Source organism: Parus major, chromosome 3, assembly GCF_001522545.3.
Source record: "Parus major isolate Abel chromosome 3, Parus_major1.1, whole genome shotgun sequence".
In the NCBI taxonomy this organism is placed as follows: domain Eukaryota; kingdom Metazoa; phylum Chordata; class Aves; order Passeriformes; family Paridae; genus Parus; species Parus major.
In genome coordinates this window covers 98,574,890-98,598,819 of record NC_031770.1, presented here as the reverse complement: position 1 = coordinate 98,598,819, position 23,930 = coordinate 98,574,890, and the positions used below count along the sequence as shown (strand labels likewise).

At 46.0% G+C, this 23,930-nt stretch overlaps 1 protein-coding gene across 3 annotated transcripts in view; it reads right to left on the bottom strand.

Moving 5' to 3' along the window:
• Positions 1-21,232, bottom strand: part of HPCAL1 (hippocalcin like 1) — a 64,040-nt gene extending 42,808 nt beyond the window's left edge. The window contains exons 1-2 of one of the 3 annotated variants that reach the window (XM_015622842.3): positions 21,080-21,227; positions 5,380-5,426 (exon numbers count right to left, since the gene is read on the bottom strand). The gene's annotated coding sequence lies outside the window, so the exon portion shown is untranslated. Of the gene's footprint in view, positions 1-5,379; positions 5,427-7,767; positions 7,835-21,079 lie in introns of those variants that run through there. The other 2 variants (XM_015622843.2, XM_015622844.3) reach the window with 2 other exon arrangements.
• Positions 21,233-23,930: the final 2,698 nt, after the last annotated feature.

Below are 23,930 nucleotides of genomic sequence, written 5' to 3'. Positions count from 1 at the left end.
GTCCCAAGATACAGAGCCCAGGAGGATGCCCACATTCAGCCTCTCTTAATCACCTCTCCTTCCAAATGCTGATGAAGGCCAGAAAGACTCCTAAAAACTCCCCCTCAAGAGACAGTGCTGCAGTCCCTGCCCTGGAGCAGTCCCCATCCCAGTGAATCCTGGAGGTGGGAAGTCTAGGAGTGGCAATATCCATTCTATTGAGTTCCCCAGAAAGGGAGCTGCACCCAAGTAGTTTATGGGAAACATTCCCTGGGCTACTGTAAATCTGCTATGCAATTCCTAGATCACCAAAGCAATGTGGTGAAGCAGATTTTGCACTCATCATCTTTTGCAAACCATATTGACTTTTAGTGGTAACCCCACTCAGACCCATTGCAAAGGAACTTATTTTGATCACCTTTATATTTGCCCCAGTTGAGGAAAATTACACCTCATCTCACTGCATTCCCTTTTCAAGAAAGGCCAGGATTTTTTTCCTTCCCCAGTGGCTGGCAGTCTATCCACCCTGCAGGCATGCTGTCAATAAATGGACAGACATGCTGTCTGTAAATGTTTCTGACTGCATCCCTTCACCAACCTCAACCCTAGGATGCATGTTTATCTTTGCCACGGTACCAAGCTGCTGCAGGGTAATGAGGAGGAGCTGAGCAAGGTAAAGATACACTCCAAATTACCATTCTTTTCAATTAAGGCTGGTAGAACCTGATATAAAAGCCAGCAAGGTGGACAGACAGAACTGCTGATCATGGCAGGTCTCATTTTCTTGAATTAGAAGGGTCCTCAAGGCTTCAGGTGGGTGAAACCCACTGTATTCCCTTGATGACTGCCCAGGTAGCTCCACTGAACATCCCCAAACCTTGCTCCCTCTTACACCAAAGCTTCTCCCAGTAAGTATCAAGCCCCTGACCATAAGCCAAGGCACCACTTTATTTTATTCCAAGACTGGCCAACATGATGGAGGTCACAGGAAAATTTAAAATGTAACAGCTCACTGTAGAGAAGAGGGAGGGAAAAAAGGTGTTGAGTTCATGACTAATCTTTGCAGCTCTTGCCATGGACAGGATTTGTACAGACATGTTGATTTTTTTATAAAAATAGTAAATCGTATTACACCCATGCTGCAAGACCAAAGATTCACAACGATACCTTAATACAGCTTAAATAAAAATAGTACTACCTGAGTCAATCTGAGCATGATAATGCTTTGTAATCCCACACTCTTAGGGGATGAACTGTTGTATAGCAGTGAATCAACACGAGATACTTGCATTAGGAGTCACTCCTTTTTCATGCTATACAGCAACATCTTTGCAAAATGGACAAGGCAGGTGCTGTTTGGGGGAGCACAATGTGGAAAACAGGGCAATTATAGAGCCCCACTATCTTCCAGCTTGGAAATCTTGGCTAAGAGTTTGCTTTTTTAGAAGGAAAGCCTGCTTTAGCTTTTCCCCCATCACAGTAAAGAATTAAGGAAGAAGTCTGAATTTTAGAAGTTTTTGAAAAGTGAGCAATCCCAAAACCTGTGAGGCAGAAAATTCATTCATAAAACAAACACAGCTGAACAGCAGTGTTGCACAGTCATTCTGGGTTTTTTTCTTAACATCCTTGAATGAGCAAACAGTGTATATGGAAAGCAAAATGCAGTACAACATAGAGTCTCAACAGAGGACACATCAGTAAAACCTATTTATCATAAGAATGTAAAAGCCAAAGACTCAAAGAACTATTTTTAAAGGCGGTTAAGAAAAAATTGGAAGCTTGGATTAAAGACACGTTAAACCATAATGAATTATTTTCAATTACTTTGTTACATAAGCTACTCACAAAAGGTACTTCATTTGCTATTATGCTTCCCATTTGTTCTTTTTTAAGACACAATTTCCAGCTAATTGCACTTCCACCTCCCCTCCCTGTACCCAGGTATAGTTTTATGTATGGCAGATATGTGGCCCCCACAGCTCCCTCCAGACAGCAGGGAAAGGTAACAGGAGAAGTTAACAGAACCAAAAGGTCTCCCTTTCCCCAAGAGGACTTGAGTTTTAGTTCTGAAACAAGGCAGATTTTCAAGGCTGTAGTGCAGATGATGCCCAGGGGAAGGAGAAAACAGCCTCAAATTCCCACTTATCTTGCCTGCTTCCTTCTCCCTCTCTGCCCTGGTGCTCAGCCTGGCACTGCTGCTGGGGATTTTCCTTCCTACAGAGCCTGAATGATCACAGGAAGGCTGATCCCATCAGACCCTGGATATGGGGACACAGGTGGGTTATAGAGAAGGCTGAAGGGCAGTAGAGGCAGAACCAAGCTGAAAGGCACCAGGACTCAAGGATGAGGAGATTTTGGGAAGGGAGAATGTTCTAGTGATGGCCAGAGCCAGGTCATGGGGAGATGCCCATGGCCTTGCTCTGTGCACAGAACACACAGCATATTTCCAACAAATTTCTCAGCACCAATGGCAAGAACATTTCCTGATTTCCATGTCCTGCCACAGGTGATCCTGAGATATGTTCAGAAGTTCAGCCCTCCAAAACTTCTTGCAACCTCCCATTCAAGGGTACCCTCCTTCCCACAAACACAAAGGCTACAGAGGTTTCAACTCAGCTTTCAGTTTAAAAATAGAATGTATCTCAAAGCCAGTTTGGTAGGACAGATCTGTCAGTCTGGCTGCAAAAACTTTCACTTTCATGTTGCATCAAACACACCAGCTCTGGACCAGAGAAGCAAGGAGTCTTGCTCCAGACTCAGAGCCCCATGTCTGAACAAGCAACAGGCATTTTCTGAAATGATGTTCACACCATCTCACGTCTCATCCTCTGCCTTTCCTGGCCACAGGTCACAGCCACTTATGTGCTCTTCTAGAACAGCAATGCCACCACCACAGCCTCCCTGCACTGCAGCTGGGGCAGAGACAGCCCTCCTGACCACATCCCAGCTCCAGCCTCGCAGCACAGACACCCCAGCAGTGCCCTGAAACACGCCAAGGCACGGGGCCCCTGACCCAGCTGTCCATTCAGGTGTCCTGTGCAGGGTGGCCTTGACGGGTGCATCTCCCATCATGTGTCTGGCTCCCTGGTCTCCCCTGCCCAGAGCTGCTTATGTGCTTACAGGCAGAAACACAGGTAAGCAGCTTGCTGCATCAGACCCTGTGGTATCCCAGCAGGAGAGCATCCAAATGCCAACTGCCCCCTTCCATGGCCAGCACCCTCACTTGCAGAGAGCATTGCTGGGGTAAAATTCAAGCTACCTTCAGGCATGTCCATACATTTTAGTTGCATACCTTGTTCTGAAGCCATCTATGCGCCATTGGCCACACTTTACATTTTGGAAAATGCCCATCAGGCTCAGCACTGGTCTGCCTTCAAGTCTGTCTCTTACTACACATTAAACATGAACTGATGCAGCCAGACCAGTGTCAGGCTCCACACAGCAGCTCCTGGAGAGGTAACTTCTTCTGGTATAGATCATATAAATTCCCAAGCTGAAATCATGGACACACCTGAACTTGAAAAGGTGAGGAATATAGATCATTAAAGCATCAAAAAATGTGATGTATGAACACCCAACAACTTTTATCTCTGTTAGCAAAAGCGCATCAGGAGCCCAAGCTCCGACAAAAGACCACGGGAACTTTTCAAAGCACTACCCAAAGAGACTACTCAGGAGAAAGACATATTAACAAACAGTCTAGAGTATCAACAAGTGGTTTTTCACTTATACATTGTTCAGGTGTTACCTGAAACAAGAAAACTAGAAAATCCAATTTTAAGTACAATTAAAAGAGACAGTTTAAAATTACCTGGATTTTACACACATGGTATTACTGTCATCCATCTCATAGTCATCTCAAAATCCTCAGAGGATTTTATTTCATTTTTCAACCTCTCAAAAAAGAGCCACTGAATATTCAGGTCCCTATACAGAAATTAGCGATACAAACCCTGCAGGTTTACAATACAGATCCCATCCAAGCTGCAGGGCTGGGGAAGAGGAGGGGTTCATAAGCTGCTGCTTACGGGAGCATTTTGGTGAAAGGCACACAGGATTTGTGATTTGGGCTTGTAAAACTCAAGTTTTAGGAGCATAAGCCTCAATACAGAAAATAAGGATAAGACAGCTTACTAATAAAGGGATGATTTCATTGATGGAAGATGTCGCTTATGACATATACATTTAGGAGGTGTTAAGTAAGCCCCTTACAAATATGAAGTAACCATTTTCTAGCACTGTGAACACATATTGAGGTTGACAGACACACCAAACTCCATCATCCTCCCCTGCCCCGAGAAATTAGCAGTGCAGATGGCCACATTTCACCTCTACAGACACTGGGACCATATGTATCACAAGGCATCTGATCTATGGGAAATACAGAGATTTGGAAGACAGAGAAGTCCATTAGAGGTTTGGGGCACTCCACCATAGTTCATTAGTCAGTCTGAGCACACAAGAGCTCTAATAGCTTGTATCCTGTGCACCAGGGAAATGCAACGAAAGAATGAACTTCCTGAGGAATTAATGGATAATTATATAATTTGGTTAATCTCATGGGAAAGAAATCTAGAATTGAAAAAGGAAACAGAGTATGTATTTCTCTAGAAACAACAAAAACAAACAGCAAAGGGTGTTAGAGAGCAGAGTCTCAACTGGCACCATTGGAGAGACCAGCTCCAGCAGGGGAAATGAAATTGCACTGATTGACATCAGCATAAGAGGTGGCTTTGCACCTGCAATGGCACCACATTGGCAGTTCTTGGCAATCTCTTCCTCCTGCAGCTCTTGACTGATTTAATGTTTCACTCACTCACAAGTAAGAACCTAATGAAGTGCATACAAATGAAATACATGGAAGCCTTGGGTGCAGGCAGAACAAAATCAGTCACATGTGGCAGAGATTAGCATGGGTTGTGCAGCTCATTTAACTCTCTGGAAGTTGCATTCCTTTAGATTAACACTCTGGACAGAACAGAAGGGGAAAAACTCCTAAGGTTGCTTTCTGACACAGAAAACACAGCCCTAGTGGGATGTGTAGGATTTTAGTGAGAAATACAGCATAATTTGTACAGATTTTCCCTAAAGTCGAGTATCTTTTAAAATGTAACAGTTCACTTATCCAACCACAGGAAATTATTTTTAGTGCAAAGGTTATTATTAAGTGCAAAGCTTAACATTTTGACAACAAACCCCTGCTCAAAGATTAGCCCTGCCAGCTTTACAATTAAAGCATGCCATTAATTCAGCAAATGCAAGCTTCTGCACTCAATGCAGAACCAAAAAAATACTTTTTTGGTAAAAAATCCAAAGCTTGCATTTTCTACATGTCATTTCGTTTTACTATTGCTAAATTAAAGAATGCCTTGAAAGGAGCAGGCTCTGCAAAGTACTCACCACCTATTTTGGAATCTCTTATGAGAAAGTTCACAGGGCTTGATTACCTGGAAGAGAAGACACAAACCAAACATGCTTTACATTACAGCTTTTCTCTAAGTGACAATCTTAATTTTCCTGTAAAAGTTACCGTTCCTAGTTTAAAAAAAAAAACAGAAATAATGTAAACATGGAAAAAACTCTCCTCCAGTTCTTATCATACAATGGGAAACAGATTTGTTGTGCATTTGCATTTTATTTGTCCTAAAAAAATAAACATTTCCATGTTGAAAAATGCACAGATTTGTCTTGAATTCAGACAGCAAATTCTTCTGATATTCAATAATCTGTTGAAATCACCCTTCCTACTTTAAATATTTTTTTTGGTAAAATGTCATCTTTCAAAATAAGCAAGTATCAAGTTCAGATTCAGGTTTGCTTGACTCATACCACAGAATATTGCTACACCTAGATATAAAAAAAAGGAACAAAATAAATGAAAAATGAGAGCCAGTTCCAAGTTTACTGCAGCCACTAAGCATTGCTCTGGAAGGTTAGAAATCACTTTTCTTTCACTAAGCATGTTTCTCAAGGAAAAAGAATTTTGCATCCCATCAGCATCTGTCAGCTCTGAATGCTAAGGGTTCATCAGCCTTTAAAGAGTCACAGATAAGAGCACCAGGAGTAAGGTTCACCTTCTCCCATGATTCCTAATCTCTCAAAATCTGTGGATTAGAAAATCGAAAGCAAGTGACTTGCTCTGATTCCCTCTCTCACAGAGCTGACCATAATTTTCCCCCACCACCAGGGCCAAACTCAGCTGGGAAGAATTTATCATCTTCAGCCCCATACACCAACTTCTTTTCACCCAGATCCCTGTCTGACCCAGTAACCCTGTAACTTCTGCAAACAAAATCCCACCGTGTTTAGCTCCCAGGTGCCTCCAGCCCACACCTGACACGGACGTGTGGTCTGCCCCGTGCCAAACACCAGCCACAGACATCCCAGACAAAGCCTCCCAACAGTCTCCTTTGGCACTTCACCACCCTCACAAGCAGGAATTACTGATTTTCATGACACCACTCACATTCATTTCCACTAACCCTAACCCCTACAGATACAGGGGTTTATATTTCTCCCGTTACATCAAGCTGCTGCTGTTTGCTGACAGTGTAAACTCTTTGTGCTAATCCTACACCTTCTCTCCAGAGCAAACACCCTTATTCCTTCACATCTTTCCTATTGAGTCCTGTCATTCAGACCCTTGCTGGCCTTTTTCTTTTTTTTTACATCTGCTGTCATGTGTAGATCCCCATGCAGGCTTTAGTACTCCAGCAAAACCAAAGCACCAGGAGATCCAATACTGGACACAAAGTCCACCCCCCTGTTTATGGAAGCATGTGTCTGCTGCTGTTGGGGCAGGATGATGCTGGAAAAGTTATCTTTGACCCACCAGGACCCCAGAACACTTTTCAGTGGAGGCCTTCTAGCCACCCCTGAGTATTCTGTACAGCCAACCATTCACCAGAGATAAATGCAAGCCCACACTAAAGCCTTTTGGTGAGAATGATGGACCCTCCAAAGTCATCTTATGGTTCTGTTCAAAGCTACTTGGAAATCAAATTACTTTCTCCCCCCAAGTACTTGTAACATCTCCTAGTTTGGTGCTTCTTGTTGAGTCTGAACCAGTATTTTATCAAATGCATCAATAACAATTACCCATACCATAGGGTCAGCTTTTGGAAATCCTCACCCAACACTACTTCTGACCTTGATCACACACAGAAGCTCTCTGGATCATGGTCAGCACACTTACATTGCAGTATCCATAAGTTTCAACAACATTTCTTTTCCTTAGTTTTTTCCCATGAATATCAAAACATCAGCAAATATTTAACTAGGATTGGAGTAAATCATATAATTTGTTTTTTTTTCTATCTACAGGACCTGTTAGCCTGCTACAGAGAGTAATTAGGATGTCTGACATTTTTTGTTCCAAACTAAACCATGATAACTGTTACTCATAAGCACCCAGAAGATGACCAGGTGGGAAATAATTTATTAACTTCCAGGAAAAAAACACTGTAATAAAAGTCAGAGTGACTGTACTGCAATTCCATCTGCTCCTTTTAAAAAATTCAGCACTATACATTTTGCTTTTTGATTGTTATGGAAACCTCACAAATTCTCCGCAGGTTTTCAGAAGTAATCACCAAGAAATTGAAAAGAAGTCAGGCAGCCAGCTGAAATGCAGCTCCTTCTACAAATCACAAGAACAAAACAAGTGCCACAGAAGTGAGGTCAGGGTATCCTGCCCTGCCATGGGGCCACCAGTCATCCCCTGAAGGTGTCCTCTCCCCTGATCACTGGTGAGTGATGCTGGTTGAATAGCTTGTACTGAAGACCAACCTTCCCACATGCACCTTCCCATCATCTGGGGAGAAGTTTCAAACAAACTTCACTAAGGCCCAAAGAACCTGGAAGGAAAAATAAAGACAAAGAGAAAGCTCCTTAAGTGTGTGCCTACTAAATGACTGTTCTTATTTCATCCTGGTAGCTTCCCTCATCAGTGCAGGTTTTAATTACACCAGTGTTCTGCTCCCAGGAAGTAACTTCCAATAAATTTTCTGTTACCATGAAATTTTCTGTTACTCTTGAGATCCCTGTGCAGGCACTCATAAGTGGTGCAACCCGGCAGTAACAAAAATATTTAAGCAAATCATTTCAACATCTTTTTATGATAGATACTTAGTATCCTTATCTTGCAGAGTGATGGATATAATTTCTCCAAGCTGCAAAACAAAGGAACCCCAATGGGAAAAGAAGATAAGGATTGAACTTGCTTGATGGCAAAATAGGAAACACAACCCACAAATTCTTTTAATTTCTCTTCTGTGTTGCTGCTACAAAATTGTTGTACTTTCCTCATCCAACAAGCAAAATAGTGCAATATTATTTGGCCATATTTACATGCTCTAAGTAAATGGAATTTCACAGTCCAGATGCTGGATTTTGGCATCCCAAAAAACTTTCAGGGATGTCTGAAATCATATAAAATCTGCAGGAGTAGAGGGTAACTAGATAGCACACATTAATTTCTATGTTTACAGTCCATGCAGTATTCAAATTCACTGACAATTAAAAGTATGCTATAAATGAATTAGCAGAAGAAACTCATAGCAGAAATTCAATTACAAAGCAGAATTAAAGGAAGAGATGTCAGAAACTTTTGGAGGCTGGGCAGGAAGAGCTGAGTGCATCAGTCTACTATTTTCAGAGCTGCTAGCAAAAAGCTTAAGAAGATGACTGCTCCAAATAACCACGTGTAAAGATCCTCCTTACAAACAGAGCTTAATTGAGAGACCTGAGAAACCAAGGTGACAAATTATTTTTTCAGAGCATATTTTGATCTGACAGGGGTAAAATTCTCTCTGAGGGGTCAGATATCACCCACCCCTGCTGCCCCCCAGGTCTTGCAGCTCTGCCACATCCTGCAGAATCCCTGGACAGGCCTTGGCTTGCACCAAAGACAAGGCAGACACCTTTCTTTTGCCTTGTTTTTCAAAGTGATTTTAACCCCATTCCTTTACTTTGAGTCATAGGCATTACATTTTAAGCAAATTTCTTTCTATTCAATGGAGAAGCCTCAAGTGCTGTGGGCACTTTTCTTCCTGTATTGGTCACTATTTTACCCTGCCCTGGTCTAGCCTCCATTTGCTCCCCTTTGGCTGATACTATCCTTCATCAATCTTGATGCCAATTACCAATAAGGCCCTCCCACACCTCTGAGGTTCAGCTTTCATAACTGCATTAAGACAAATCAATACTGTTATTAACATTGCCACGTCTGTGGAAGGCGTGACCTGCCTGCAAACACCGCATGCAGCAGCAGAGATACTCCCTGGACTACGTTAGGTCTCTGCACTCCCTTATTTGCAATTCCTTTTTCAAGTAGACTCTGCTATTTTATAAATATGGGGTGGGGTTTTTTATCCTTTTCTTGCAATTATAAACTGATAAAGGCTTGTAGGACACACAATTTTGCCATTCCCTTCACGTGTGGGTAGCAATACTCCATGGACAGCCAAGAGCTAATTGACTTGTCACCTGCTTTGCAGTTGGGCTCAGTGATCATCGTAGGATCTTGACAACTGAACTGTTCTATTTTGCTCTAACTTCCCTCCAGTCCCCCCCCAGCCAGCTCACTCATCACCCACCACCACACCTCAGCTTTGGCTCTTCACTTTCTGCACATGCTTGTGGATGCATCCAGACAGCACATGCAGCCATGCACTTGTGCTGGCTGACCAGCTGCTCTGGAATGTGCCCACTCACCCCTTCCTCTAATGCAGTCTCATGTCTCACCCCCTTCTCCTCCCCATCTTTCACACCATGCCCAGAAGGCCACCATGCCTGGAGCCCACCTTGAGAACCCACAATGCCAGGAAATTAACTCCCTGGCAGAAACAGAGCCCTCTTGGCCCCTGCATTGCAGCAGAGCTGTTGGTCAGTTCACTCTGACCATCAAAGGACAGTCACGCCCAAAGAGCACTGCCAACCTGGCTCAAGAGAGCACAGATGCCATTGCAGCCCAGTGCAGGCTCCTGGGCAGGCTTTCCAGCCCCTCCTGACCTCCAGGGTGCTCTAATTAGGGAATTAGACACTGACTAAGGCAAAAGCTAATTCAAATGTTCTTTTCGATACCCTGCTGTGGCTGCAGTGCAGAAACATCTTGGACTGTACATCACCTGAGACTCTGAGAGAGATTAATGCTCTCTCCACAGCATAAACTGCTTTTTCTGCCTCAGATTCCTCTAGTGACACCTCTCCATTACCATTTCACCTAAGCAATGTGCTTGCAACATCCTCAGTAATACAATAATACTAATAAGGCCAGAGCGTGGAGGAAACACCAAGCACTGACAGTGTCAGGAAACAGCAACAGGGAGGAGTTCAAAACATTCCTCAGAGGCCATGTATTGCTTATTTGGAACACCTTCTACACCTATTGACTGAACAGCTTCAACAGGCTCCCAGGCTGCTTTGATTTCACTTGCTGTACAGCAGCCTGCATTTTTAGCAGGTGTCCAAGTCCTGCCAGCTCTCTGCCTCCGGGGTTTCCCTTCTGCGGTTTACTTACACAATCTTCCAACATAAATTTTTGCAACCTGAAGCCTTTTGCTGTATCACTGGTACTTACATCTGTTCACAAAGCCACCCTGACACCGCTTGGTGAATTTAACCCGTAAGAGTGAAGTGAAATGCAAAGCCAGGTCCACCCCTGAGCAGCAAAGAAAGAACCAAGAATTATGGATGTAGAATCGTAGAATAGCTTGGGTTGGAAGGCACCTTTAAAGGTGATACAGTCAAACACCCCTGCAACAAAAAAAGGACATCTTCAACTCGATCAGGTTGCTCAGAATGCCCTCCAACCTCACCTTGAATGTTCCCAGAGATGGGGCATCTATCACCTCTCTGAACAACCTCTGTCCATGGTAAAAAACCTGCTCCTTACATCTAGTCTAAAGCAACCTTCCTTCAGTTTAAAAACATTACCTCATATTATATCATTAAAAAAAAAAACCAAACAATAAAACAATTGGTTTCAACAAAAAACCCCAACAAAAACAGCTTAAAACAAAGGACTGTGGGTCTACTGGGTGTTGCAGGGATGGTGGTGTCATCTCTGCCTTGTTTCCTTCAGTTTCCCTTGGCAATCAGTCTATCATGTAAGTCAACAAGTCCTTGAGAGCACAAGAAGATATTCACCTGGGAGCTTAAACAAAACTCTCCAAGTGAGTAAGAGACCAACATCTTTGTCTGGAAGGCTGTGACTTACACCCCTGCCCAAGCAGGAACATCACGCCTTAGCTGTGAGACATCACAGAAGCCACAGAAATTCCACCAATTGAACCCATCTATTGCCTTAGACTTTTCCTGTGGGATTTTAGAATATATTCCATGCTGCCCTATACATGTTGAATGCATATCTGCTGTGCTGGAGCTCTCCTTACAGCACAGAAACACTTGGAGCAGACTCCAAAAAGGTAGGCCCTACATTAGTAGCTTAGGTCTGCAGTGACTAACTGTTGTTCCACACCTCCAAAAACCCCATTCTGAGAATTCCCAAAGGTTTATTTATTGAACACAGCTGCAATGTGGTAGTTAAACCATTGACAGCCTGAAGCCTTCTGCACAAGAATCTTATCTCTGAGTGATGTTATCATAACAAGCAGTGATCCCTGCCAGATTCAGGGAAACAGCAGGGAAATCAACAGAAGCCAGAAGCAGCTTGTGCAAAGGTGAAACCTGAATGCCAACCAGGCCTTTCATGAAATACATCATGGGCTACTTCATCCACTACAGATTCATCTTGGTGGAGGCAGAAGCAATTTCCCCAGCCCAAATTTCCAGATTGCATTTCTGCATTATATGTCAGTTTTGGCTCCCATCCCTCCTGACTGAATCACAGAGGTGTTTAGATGTTGGGATTTTTTTCCCCAGAAAAACTATTGACAAATGCCACATACTGCCTGGTCTGACTTGCACACTTGCAGTCAGCCTACAGCCAAACAGGGTACATGCAGTTGGGGACAGAACAGTACCAGTTATTTACCCTATTTCCTCTTAAACTTTTTTCCAATACAATTAACTAAATTGTGCAATTACACATTCATTGGCCAGGAAGCTTCTCTCTTCCTCTTTTTAGGCTCCTTTTCAGTGGCGTTTCCCTGCTTCACAGGATGCTCTAAACTAAACATCACAATCAAGTTACACAATAAAGATTTTGGAGTGATATAATGAATGAGGAAGGTCACGGGAAGGGAGGTATCTGCTAAAATAAGATTTGCTAAGCAGCTATGCAGGACCTAGTGTCAACTGTCTTTTATTACAAGAGAATGTAATTTATATTAGCTAAGATACCAGATGGAGGGATATAAGAGATCAGTAGTTGAAATAGTTCGAAAACTTTCCAAGGACTGAATGAAGCCTGAATTAATTCAAAAACCAAATTATAGTGATATAAGCTGTTATGGCAGTGCCAAGGCACCTCACATAACCTTAATCCTCTCTGCATATTGAGGCTCTTTTATGCTACATAAAACCACACTGAAGCTACAAAATATGCAGCTGCATTTAAATTAAGTTTATCACAAACTAGTGCTCCTGGGCAGATCATTTATTCATTTAAAAAAATCTACAAACTCTCATCTTTATAAGGGGAAAACCACCTTGGAAGCAAAGCAAAAACCAGATGCACTAGTGTCTTGTTAACCTCCAGAAAGCTGGAAAAGTAAGTTTGTTAAGCACAAAACTTCCAGCACACATCAGTCATGGTTTCATAGGCTGTAAAATATCAACCTCAGGTGACAAAGACTTGTTTTTAAGCTGAAGGGTCTTCCCTGCTCTGCCAGGACATGCTGACACTTCCTCACAGACAGCTTTCCTGCAACCTGCAGTTTACTTTGGCACAGACTGTCCCAGCACAGCCAGGGCACGTGCAGATGGGTTCAGCCAGCAGCAGGACTGTCTGGAGCACAGCTGGGCAAACCCCTCCTCAGGGGAGTCACAGGGACACCTGAGTGACAGTGCTGGAAGTCCCCTTGTCTTTTTACTCAGTGGGACCATGACCTGCGAGAAGCCAAGCTCCTGGAGAAGTTTGATGGTGACCACCTTGACATCTTTGCCACCTGTCACTGTTGCTACTCCAGTCAGGGATTTTCCCCTTTCCTTTCACCTACTTCTGACTACCAGTTAAGAAATGGGCTTAAATGGAGGTTGGTATCATGAACAGGAGCCTGGCATCTCCTTGGCTTGATGTGAGCAGCAGAGTGAGAAGGGGGAGGAGAGGAGACAAGCAGTGACAAACTGGCAGCCCCACGGCACAGCAGCCACAGGCTGCGGCCAGGGACACAGGAGCTGGCACAGGGACATCAAGGCCACAGAGAGAGGTGGCAGTGGTGGCTGGCCTTGAGTAGCTCAGCCTGCAGCACCGCTCTGCCCCAGCACCTGCACATCTTCCTCATCCTCGCTGCATTCAAACACCAGGCATGACACAGGGAGTGTGCTCACGTGGAAAGCAGCAGGCACAGCATTAAACCCCTCATGCCACCCACAGCTCATCTTTCTGTCTCAGGCTACTCCACCTCAAGGCACACTTGTCACAAACCCTTGAGGAGCCATTAATACTCAACAGTCAGCCTGGACTTTTGCATGCATACAGCTTAAGAATATCAAAACTTCTACCAAAATGTTTTTGCAATGCTTTCCTGGAACTGAGCAAGCAGCACAGAGCATTTTTCTTAGAAACGTGTCTCCCCACCAAGCATAAAATGCCATCAAACCCATTAGTCATACGTAGAAGACCCCGGCACCAGCAGTGGGCATCAAGCATCTGAAAACAAAGCTCAGCACAGCTAATTGAAAATGCCCCAACACAAATGGAATTAACCAACATCTGGCTGTGAAGCCCCTGCTGCCTGGAAGGTGATGGCTCAGCCAAATGCTGAAGAAGATCACCCTTGAATGTGCCCTGCAACAAATAAGAGCTCTGGATATGGTCAGCAAGTGCACCTTCATTTCCAAACTGTACCTTCTGAATGACACCCATAAAAGCCAGCACTCAGTAAATTCAGCTGTTTCTGGTGCTATCAGTTCAGAACAGCTTGCCTCACTTAAGGGACAGGACTTCTGGGAAGCTACAGCAGACATCATGTGAACAGCCTGCCAACAGCCCCCAGCAGGGGCCACGAAAGACAGAGTCAAATACCAGGAGATCTGAGAGAAGAGAAATCACATTTGGTGTGACTGAGCAGATCAGATCTGGCAAACCCTGTGTTTACCAGGACATTTTGTCAGAAGAGGCATGGGGAGATCCCCCAGTGACAGGCTCAGCTATTGCATCCATCCTCCACTCTGGACAGTCCAGTGGTACCTCGGCAGGTGTCAGCAATGGAATTTTTCCCTGCAAAGATTCTTCTCTTCTTTGTGAGTGGTAGAGAAGCATTGCTGGAGTCACAGATTATTCAGCTTGAAACTGCAAGCTGCTTTGGAGGGCTGTACCATCTGAATAAGATAAGACGGACTCTTTGCTCCCTTGCAAATCCCACCAGGGTCAGGAGGCTTCCCATGGGGACAAACCTGGCTGGGAAATTCAGCCTGCAGATTCAGGGAATCCTTAAGGAGATGGGAGTCGAGGGCTAGAGAATGAATTAAAATTAAAGTGTGATCTTTTCCTATCTCCTGAGACAAACACGGCTCTTTGTAACAGAGCTTTAGGGCCAGATTTAGGAATGAATGCCATTTTAAGAAGCGTGACACAAGCAGAACAGAGAGTTGTGGCTGCAGTCTACAGAGCTGAATCTCATTTACTTTCAGACCATTACCACCACTTCAATTACCCTCAGCTGGAATGAAATCTAATTTCCATTAAAAAAAAAATAAATTATCTTTTGATGCATCTTCTGATAACCCTGGAAGAAACTCTGACTGGTCCTGGCAGAGCTGCTGCTCCTGGGATGAACCTGGCATGGAGAAGCACAGCACCTCAGGCTCACACTGGGGTTGTTCCCAGTTGCTCCCTGGGGGACAAGCACATGCAGTGACCAAACCCTGGACATCAGAGAAGGGGCTTCAGCCATCACTGAGGGTGCAGCACCCACTGAACCATCCTCAGCCAATGAGCAGGGGAACCACCTGGAATGAAAAAGTCTCACACAACTGATTTCAGCCAGTTTGCTTCACATCATGCCTAAGGCAAGGGAAATAATTTGCCATGGGGTTTGGGGAAATCAGGCTTCTTACATCAGGGGTAGTCCTGGACTGCCATCCTCCACCTGGATGCAGCCATCCAGGGTTCATTGCACAAAGCCACTAGAGAGGCTAGACACAAGCCTAGCTCATTCCCATTTAAATGATTCTGACTTTCAGAAACACATGTGATTCCACAGCTGTCAAATATCTGTGTTTCCAACCCACGTTCTACTTGGTATAAGTGCCTCCTTTAATAAACTCTTAGGCACAGGAGCACCCATTTTCTGGGAAGCCTCCCAGAACCCCTCTGAAGCAAAGCTGACATACATGAGCTCAAGAGCAATAAAACTCAGCCCAGTAAAAATTGTGGTGACTAACCATGGAGGGCTTATATCCTGACCCCCCTTTCTTTCCACCACACCATGTACAGCGGCTCCAGCTCATTCAGTACAAGAGCTTTAGGAGGGTGGACACCACGGAGGGGAGATCAGAGAGATGGCACAAGACACGGGGGTATTGACTGTTGAAAAAGAATCTTGAATTGGAAGCTAGAAGGAAAAGCAGAAACCCCAGCTTGTTCCAGGACAGTGCTTTGATCCCTCCATACAGGACGATGAAAGGCAGCTGCCTGTGATACCCACTGGCCAGGCAGCTCCTGCCAGGCCCCTGCTCCCAAGCCCACGTTTCAAGTTGCTGCCTTCCCTTCAGCTCTGGCAAGGGAAATACAGGTTTTCAGGTGTCTTCTAACATATTGAACAGATGTTGCTTCTTTGTTAGATGTTAGGCCCTTTCCTAAGCACTGTGAAGTACGGTTGCTTTTATTTTTTGAACACACATTTCATAATCAAAGTTGGTGCTAATGGCTGTGCATCCACAACATCTTCCCATGCAACTCCCACTCTCCTCTCACACACAAGCAGCTTTCATCCAGCAGCCCCAAACTGCTCTACAAAGCAAAGTCTGCTTCTCCCCAGATAAGTTTTAAGAAAGAGAAAGTGATTGTGTTTGGAGAAACAAAATTTGCCTGCTAAATAAGAAAAGCTTTATTTAAGAGAAAAAGCAAAGAATGGCCTGCAAATGCTAACTGGCTTTGACAGTGGCTATCTGCATTGTGACCAAACCAGCAAGCTATCTCCCCTCACACAGTGGGCGAGCTGCCAAGAACAGAGCATCCTGCGCATAATGCCCTTTTGAAAGAAAAAAAGAAACCTGAAAAAAACGTCCTGCTACCTCCGAGCGAGGAGAAGCTCCTTTCTGCACAGCCAGGCCAGGCTGTGAGGAGCAGAGGTGAATGGGAAGCGCGGAAGGCCGGCGAGGATGCTTGCAGCACTCCCACGCGCTGGCTCCCAGCCCCCTGAAGGCATTTCTTTTCCTCCCTCCTCCCACCGCCGCCCCCGACTATTCTAAAATGACTTTGCATGAGCCACACGCCAACTTCTAAGCACAAGGCACCGTGTATTTTCTTATTCCATGCCCAAGCTATGCCATCCATCACGTTTTTATTTTCAAGAGATTACAAGAATCTGGGGTTTACACACAGGGACACACAAGTGTACATGCTCCCACTCCCAGACAATTCGTGTGAAATGCTTCTTGCCCTTCCATTGCTGGGAAGTACGTGCCCGATGTTGGTATGCTGCATGGTTGGGGAATCAAAAACAAACCCCTTTGCCACTCTGACTAGTCCACCGGCTAATTCATTACGATAAACCCATTGTCCAAAACAAAAACATTATTTAATTGCTAAACCAGCTGCCCAAGTTTAGCTGTTGCTCTTGGCAAACATATCAGGATCTCAGTACGCCTGTTTTTCTCTCTCAAGTATCTCTCTAGGTGCAAGCCATGCCTTCCACCCCTGAAATCTCCGAGCGTCCCTGTCACCAATCCAGTGCTTTCCAACCCAAGTGGATATTTAAAGGGATACCATCAGCTTAAACACCTCTCTGAATACATTAAGATTACAGCAACTGAAATACTAGCAAGCATCCTTTTTTTCCCCCAGCTGCTAAATGTGCAAGTATGCAGCTGCATTCTTCCCCATCAGGCAGCCCAATTTAGTTTAAAAACAGAGGGCAGAAAAAGAAAAAAAAAGGTTAAAACCTATTTGAAGGAGTCACCAAAAAAACTGGCAGAAGGTCTCAAGGGCTGATGCCTGAAGTATATGCAGCTACAGCTATGTCTAAGTTTTCTTGCTGTTTTTCAAGTAGATTGTCCCCCTTCAGACAGGCAGCTCAATCACTGGGAAATACGTTGCATGCAAGGGAACAAAAAGGCTGGCCAGGCTTTTTGAATGTAGCTGGCATCTTTTGAATGGAATGCTGCTTGGCATGGGTTTCCAAGTATCTCAACTAACACTGATCACCAGGGAGAATTCCTTAAATTACTTGCTGCTTTCTTTGATTTTAAAAAGATACACAGCTACAGGACAAGAAACAGTGGAACAGCCCAAGTATCATTTCCATTTTTTTCACCCATGAGTTTGTAGATACTCACGGGTATCTACAAACCTACTAGGCAAATGAGAAACAGATAGTAGTAGTAATAATAATAATAATAATAATAATAATAATAATGATGATAATATCTTTCCTGCAGTGCAATCCAGAAGAACTTCAATATTTCTTAGATTAAAAGACTGATCTGCCCTCCCCCCCAGCTCCTGCCTTCTAATTCCAACACAATCAGAGCAGGAGAATGCATAATTCATCCTGCGGTCGACCCTGTCGTCTCCCAGCCATTAAGCAACACCAGACTTCCAGAAAGGTCACATTTCCAGGAGATTCAGCTGAAAATTCTCTCCTATCCCCTGAAAGACTCCGAGAGGTAAAGTAAGGACCTCCTCATGGGGCATTTTCCCCCACTGTTCAAGGATTCACAATTACTTTGCTAGCAGAGCATGACAACAGGCAGAGGATATTTATCTGGGTAAGTGGAGAAATGCAGAAATCAATGGGTTAATTAGCAGGTTAGCAACACAAAACTGACTAGTGGAACCTTTCATACAACAAAAGACTGATGAAGTGAAGATAAGTGTTTACATTTGTTATACGCTCTGGCCGGTAGAGGATTATTGGAACAGTGGAATTTTAGGCACTGATGAGAAACAAGTTCTGTTCATTAAAGCTAAACTTCAACAATTCTGCAAAAGCAAATCCTTTCATTACCCATGGGTAGGATCCCATACAATACAGTAACACAGTTAACACAGTATAAAATAAACCTCTCTCCAAAAGAAATTTAACTTCTGTCAAGTTAAGCTCAATGAAGATGCAGATGTTGGACACAAACAATTTTCTAATACAGTTAATGAACAAAGAAACTGATCCCACATATAGACACTATGGAAAGCATCCTAGGAACACGATGGAAAATACATTAAAAAAAAAAGTTTATATTTCTTCCATTAACTGGAAAACACATTGCATTTTCTCCTGAATCTGACCTAAAAGTCATGCCTGAAGGAAATTCCATCAGTTCTTTGGAAATGTGTGAGATCCACTTCCCATGAGTGAGTATCAGTGCATCTTGCACATGCAAACAGTGCAACACCACTGCATACAGTTTCACATCACTAAAAGGCAGTAAAAAACCCTAATGATATAGAATTTGAATTCACACTGCCCCCTTGGTCTACCAGCATTCTTGTCTCCCCCATGTCAAAGTAATCAACACTCAAAGGATTGTTACCTTGCTTGTACAAAAAAAAAACAAAAAACACATCGCATGCTTATTTTTAACTGCAATATTTCTAAACCTAGATTATGTGCTTTCTTTCTTTTTTCTTTTTTTTTTTTTTTTTTTGTGGAGTCATAATCCAAGTTTAATGTTGCTTAGGCTACAAATTAATCTCTATCCCCAGCTCCCAACAACTGGCCCATGTTACTTCCATGCCCATGAGCTCGGGTGGTAGGATGGGGGCACCACAGTGCCAGCTGCGACAGGCAGCGAGCAAAGCATCGCCTGCACCGACAGAGTGGCAGCCTCATCTGAGAGCTAGAAAGGTTCGTCTACACAAGTTCCTGCCGGTGCAAGCAGCCAGCTGCAAGAGCAAACCCTGCTCCAGCACCGTAGCAATTCCCTGAACAGTCTAAGCTATGCCAACAAAAGCACTTTTTTTGCCAGCAGAACTGACTCCTCAGCAGAGCTCCTGACAGTGTTGCAACAGCCACTCTATAGTGGCACCCATTTTTTCCCCTCACAGTTTCCTACACTTCCACCTCTACACAGAGAAAGGCAAGAAACAAACAAATGCAGAGACTAAATGTGAGGATGAGGTGATGTGTGTCTTCCTGGCTGGCCAGCACCTCCTTACCCAACCTAAGGAAAATGTGAGATGGTCTGCCCTCTTCCCCAAGCTCCACCACACTACATGAAATCAGGCACACTCAGCCCTAAGATACATTCACCTGAATCAAAGAGTTCCCAATCCAAGCATCTGAGAAGAGCTGAGCGGTCAGAAGTGAGGTAGATACTTGACTCTGGAACAAGCAGTGAGGCTCCTCCTGGCTCTGCTCCCTGGCCAAAAGTACCCAACAATGCTCGTGGACCCCACGCAAAACAGCATTATACCACTGGATATCAGTGGCTGCTGAAATAATCCCCCAGTGTTTGCTCAAATTTCATCTCAGGCAAGAAGAGCTTTTGAACCTGAAATTATGACAAATGGCTCCCATTAGGAAAAACGGGAAATATTTTGGGAAAGGAGTGATTGTTTCCTCCTTTCTTCCTCCCACAGAGAAAATTTGATCTTCCTACCAGATTTTCACTTGTGAATGGGATTACAGGACAATGCTCAGCTACAGTGCTTGCCTACAAGTATTCCTGTGAAAAAGCTCAGGATTTTGTCACACAGGTATAAATCACCCAGCTATGAGCCGAGACACAGACCTACTGAGCACCCAGCTGTTTTTCTCAGCAAACCTTTCATTCCCAACATTACATTAGATGACCTTTTCACAAACCAAGCAGGAACTTATTTAGATAGAAACTCACTTGTAAACACACTTGCCTTGTTTTATTTCTTATTTCTTGTAATTCTCCCGACGTCGGCAGCTGGCGTGTGCTGGAGCCATGTGCTCCAGCAGGTCCCCCAGCAGCCTGATGCAAGCTACGGCTGGCAGATGCCTTTGCTGCCACAACCTCACAGGAGTAGGGTGTCCCCCCTTGCCCGGCTTTCAGGGAACTGGGGTGACCTTGGCTGCAGCCATCCGGCCTCCAGCACAGCCCCGGACATCTCCCAGGCGAGGCGACAGACAAAAAAGCCAACTCACCAGAGACAAACACCAGCATTTTTTAAAGGTCGTTTGGGAAGGTTGGCAATAGGAAGTCCGGGTCTGTAGGAGTTGACTCAAAGGGCCCTGCAACATTCATGCGTCGGGAACTTCTCCGGGTAAACCATTAACCACCACAAAGCAGAGCCGCGAAGCGCCCCTCGCCATCGGGGAGGCTCGCACACAGCCGAACACACACGCGGGCTGCACGGGGATATGCACACACAGATGTACAGATATCCACACACCTACAGATACACAAGGACACAGATACATACGGCTTGGGGTTTTTTGAGGGCAGGGGAAACGCTGGCAATTCCCTCCGCTCGGGGCGAGGCGAGCGCTGACACCGCAGCCCCTCGGCGGTAGAGGGGGGATCCGCTCGCAGCCCCCGGACGCGAGGAGGGCGCCCGGATCCGCTCCGCATCTCCTGGCGCCGAAGGGAGCAGCCGCCCCGCTCCGCGCCCCGCGGGGATGGAAGAGATGCGCGGAGCACCCCGCGCCCGCAATCCAGACAGGACGTTTTGAGCCCTCTCTCCCCCAAAATACCCACGCCAAAAGCCAGAAATCTGCCCCCTCCCTCCAGCTTCGCTCTCCGACAGTCCCCGAGGCAGGAGAGAGGACGCAGACCTCCCACAGCCCGACCGAAGTTTCCGCGCCGCTCCGCGGGCGGCGGCGGAGCAGCCCCGGCTTCTTACCCGGCTGGCGGAGCGGGGTCCCGGGGCGGCCTGGAAGCGGCGGCGGCGGCTGCGCGGGGGCGCGGCGGCTTCCTGGGAGCTACAACTCCGCGGCGGCGCCCGGGCGAGCCGCGCGCCTGCGGAGCGGCGGCGAGCGGGGAGGAAAAGAGGAAATGAGCGGGAGGCGCATTGGAGGGAGGGAGGGGGAGGAAGGAGCCGTCGCCGAGGGACCGGCGAGAGCGAGGGACAGAGCGCAACTTCCCCGGCGGGGCAGCGGGCGCGCCGGGGGGCGGAGCGCACCGCACCGCCGCTCCGCGGCCGCCCCGCGGCGTGCGCAGCGCCGAGCCCCGCGCAGGGGCCGCCCGCTCCCGCCGCTCCGGACACTTGGTATCGCCCTGCCCGGCCTCGGCAGGGCCGCCGCCGCGGGCAGGAAGTGCGGGGCCGGGGCGGCAGCGCGGAGAGGCGGCTCCGCGGGGCTGCGCGCCCGCGGGGAGCTGCGCCCGCCCCGCTGGCGCTCGCTGCCGGCCCCACCGGCACCGCGGGAGCGGCCATGGGCAGCGGGGCGGGAAAAGTTCCGATTTTTGATGCTGGGGGGTTCTCTCACACTTTTTTTTTTTTTTTTTTTTTTTTTTTTTTTTTTTTTTTTTTTTTTTTTTTTTTTTTGTGGTTTTTACCCCCAAAACAAATAAGGGGATGCCGGAGTCTCCCACAGCCCCAGCTCGTCCCGGGCCCTGCACGCATCCCCTAGCGCGGCTGACAGTGTCCAGTGCCGGCTGTACGGAGACGGCGGCAGCAGTGGCCGCTTGGAGCGGCCGCTGGAAGCGAGCGCAGCCGCCTCCCAGCACATGGACCCCACGCTTCCCTCTGAACAGGGCAATGGGACAAGCCCCCTGCCAGCAGAGTGTCCCCATCCCGTGCTGGCAGCGGCCCCCGGAAGGGTGGAAAGCGGCACAGGTGAACTTAGTGCCGTCGGCTGAGTCTGCACGGGCCGTCCCCCTGGCTGGAGACAGGCGCCCACCCTTCGCGCCCAGTTCTGTGCAAGACATGGACTTGCAGAGCTTCTCCACGTACCTACCCCATCACAAAATGGAGGGGATTTAGGGATTGATGCAAGTCTGCCTCCTGAGCGAGGTGATTGGAAGCATTGCTCAGAAATACGGCGTGTAGCACAAAGCAGTGCATCTTCCTGTTAGGATATTCTTCCCCACCTGCCCCCTCCCAGCTCCTGCCCAGCACATTTTCAAGTCAAAAATACATGGAGAATTTAATGTAGTTGTCTCTGTGCCTTATCGGTAGCTTTCACTCTGCCACCCCTCTTAGGAGACTCCATGAGCACATTCAGTGCTGCCTTGAGATAAGAACTGAATAGAGCTGAAATCAAGGCTGCACCAGGAAAAAGATACTAAAAGATCTAAGCGACAAAACGGGGAGAAACAAACAAAAATTTCACTGCCACCAAAGCAGTTTTTCAAAGCTTATCTTTGCATTAAGTCCAACAGATTTTCATAGGGACAGGGCAAAATAAAAGAAACCAACAAACCAACCAAACAAACAAAAAAAAATACACAAAGAAACCAAACCTTTCACTTGTACTCCAAAGTTGGAACACCTTGAAACTGGATACATTGATGCAAAGAGAAGAAAATGTTACAGAGATTAAAATGTTACTTAACAATAACCACTTTCTCCAAGGCCCTTCAAAAATAGTTGAACCATTCTGCCAGTTTAAAAAGAAAATAATAAAAATGTGAGCCCAAGGAAAAGAACAAACTTGCAAACTAAAGAATCTGAACAGTTTAAACTAGAAGCAACTCAACCAGGAACATATAATGGAAAACTCTGTCTAACCACCAGCTCTGCCAGCTTCACCTGCTTGAAGCTGGATTCTCCTCGCAGGAGATATGTGAGTAATGGCCTTGATTTCCCAGCAAACCCTTCCCTGTGCCAGCATTGCCAACGTGAGCACAGCTGGACTCAAGGATGGGGCTGTGGCTCCTGCCGTGCCTCTCCGGCTGCCCTGCCAGCGAGGGCGGTGGCACAGGTGACGACACCACTCCACCCAGGAATAGGTGGCAACAGAGCAAGTACCTGCTTGAGGCCTCCTCCAACATTTACAGCCCTTAGGGCTCATGTCCGGTGAGAGAAAGGAGTTCATGGTGCTCAACTCCACTTTGGTTATAAATGGGGTTGTCACCTGGTAGCTCCAACAGCAGCAGGTTTCCCTCTGTGTGGCACTGCCCTGTGACCTGTGGTGGACAGGTTTTGACAGGAGACCTGCAGCCATTTCTGAGGCTGCAGTGGCTCTTCTCCAGGCTGCCCAGGTTCAACAGGCATTGGGAGATCTCTCTGTTCTGTTTGGGGAGATCCTCAGATGGGTCTCTTTGTGCTGCTCGGCACTCAGCTCAGCACAGCTCTGAACATGTCTGTCAGGAACTGCCTGTGTTGGGAGGCTCTGGGACATTCTGTGGTCAGTGGCTACTTGAGAGGTGCCTGCAGCTGCTACTCTCTTTGAGCCCTCTAATATTCTGTGCATTATCCCACAAGAAATTGCATAAACACTAAAAATAATTTTGTATTCAATGACTATTGGGGAACACACAAAAAGATCCAAAGAGGTGTTGCTATCATTTATGCCCAACCTTTTTCTTCAAGAATTACAGCTTTCCAGCATGCAAGACGGTTCAATACAGATAGACAGCCAACCAGAGAAATACCACCAAGATGTTGGATGATTTGGAGTTCTAATGTTTGCTAACGGTCAATTCCTGAGCTACAGAAATCCCTGGAGAAATAAAGCAAAATGGTCATAGAAAGCTGACAGCTAGTCACAAGCAATCTGAAATGAAAAGAGGCTGCAGAAACATTCCTGAAA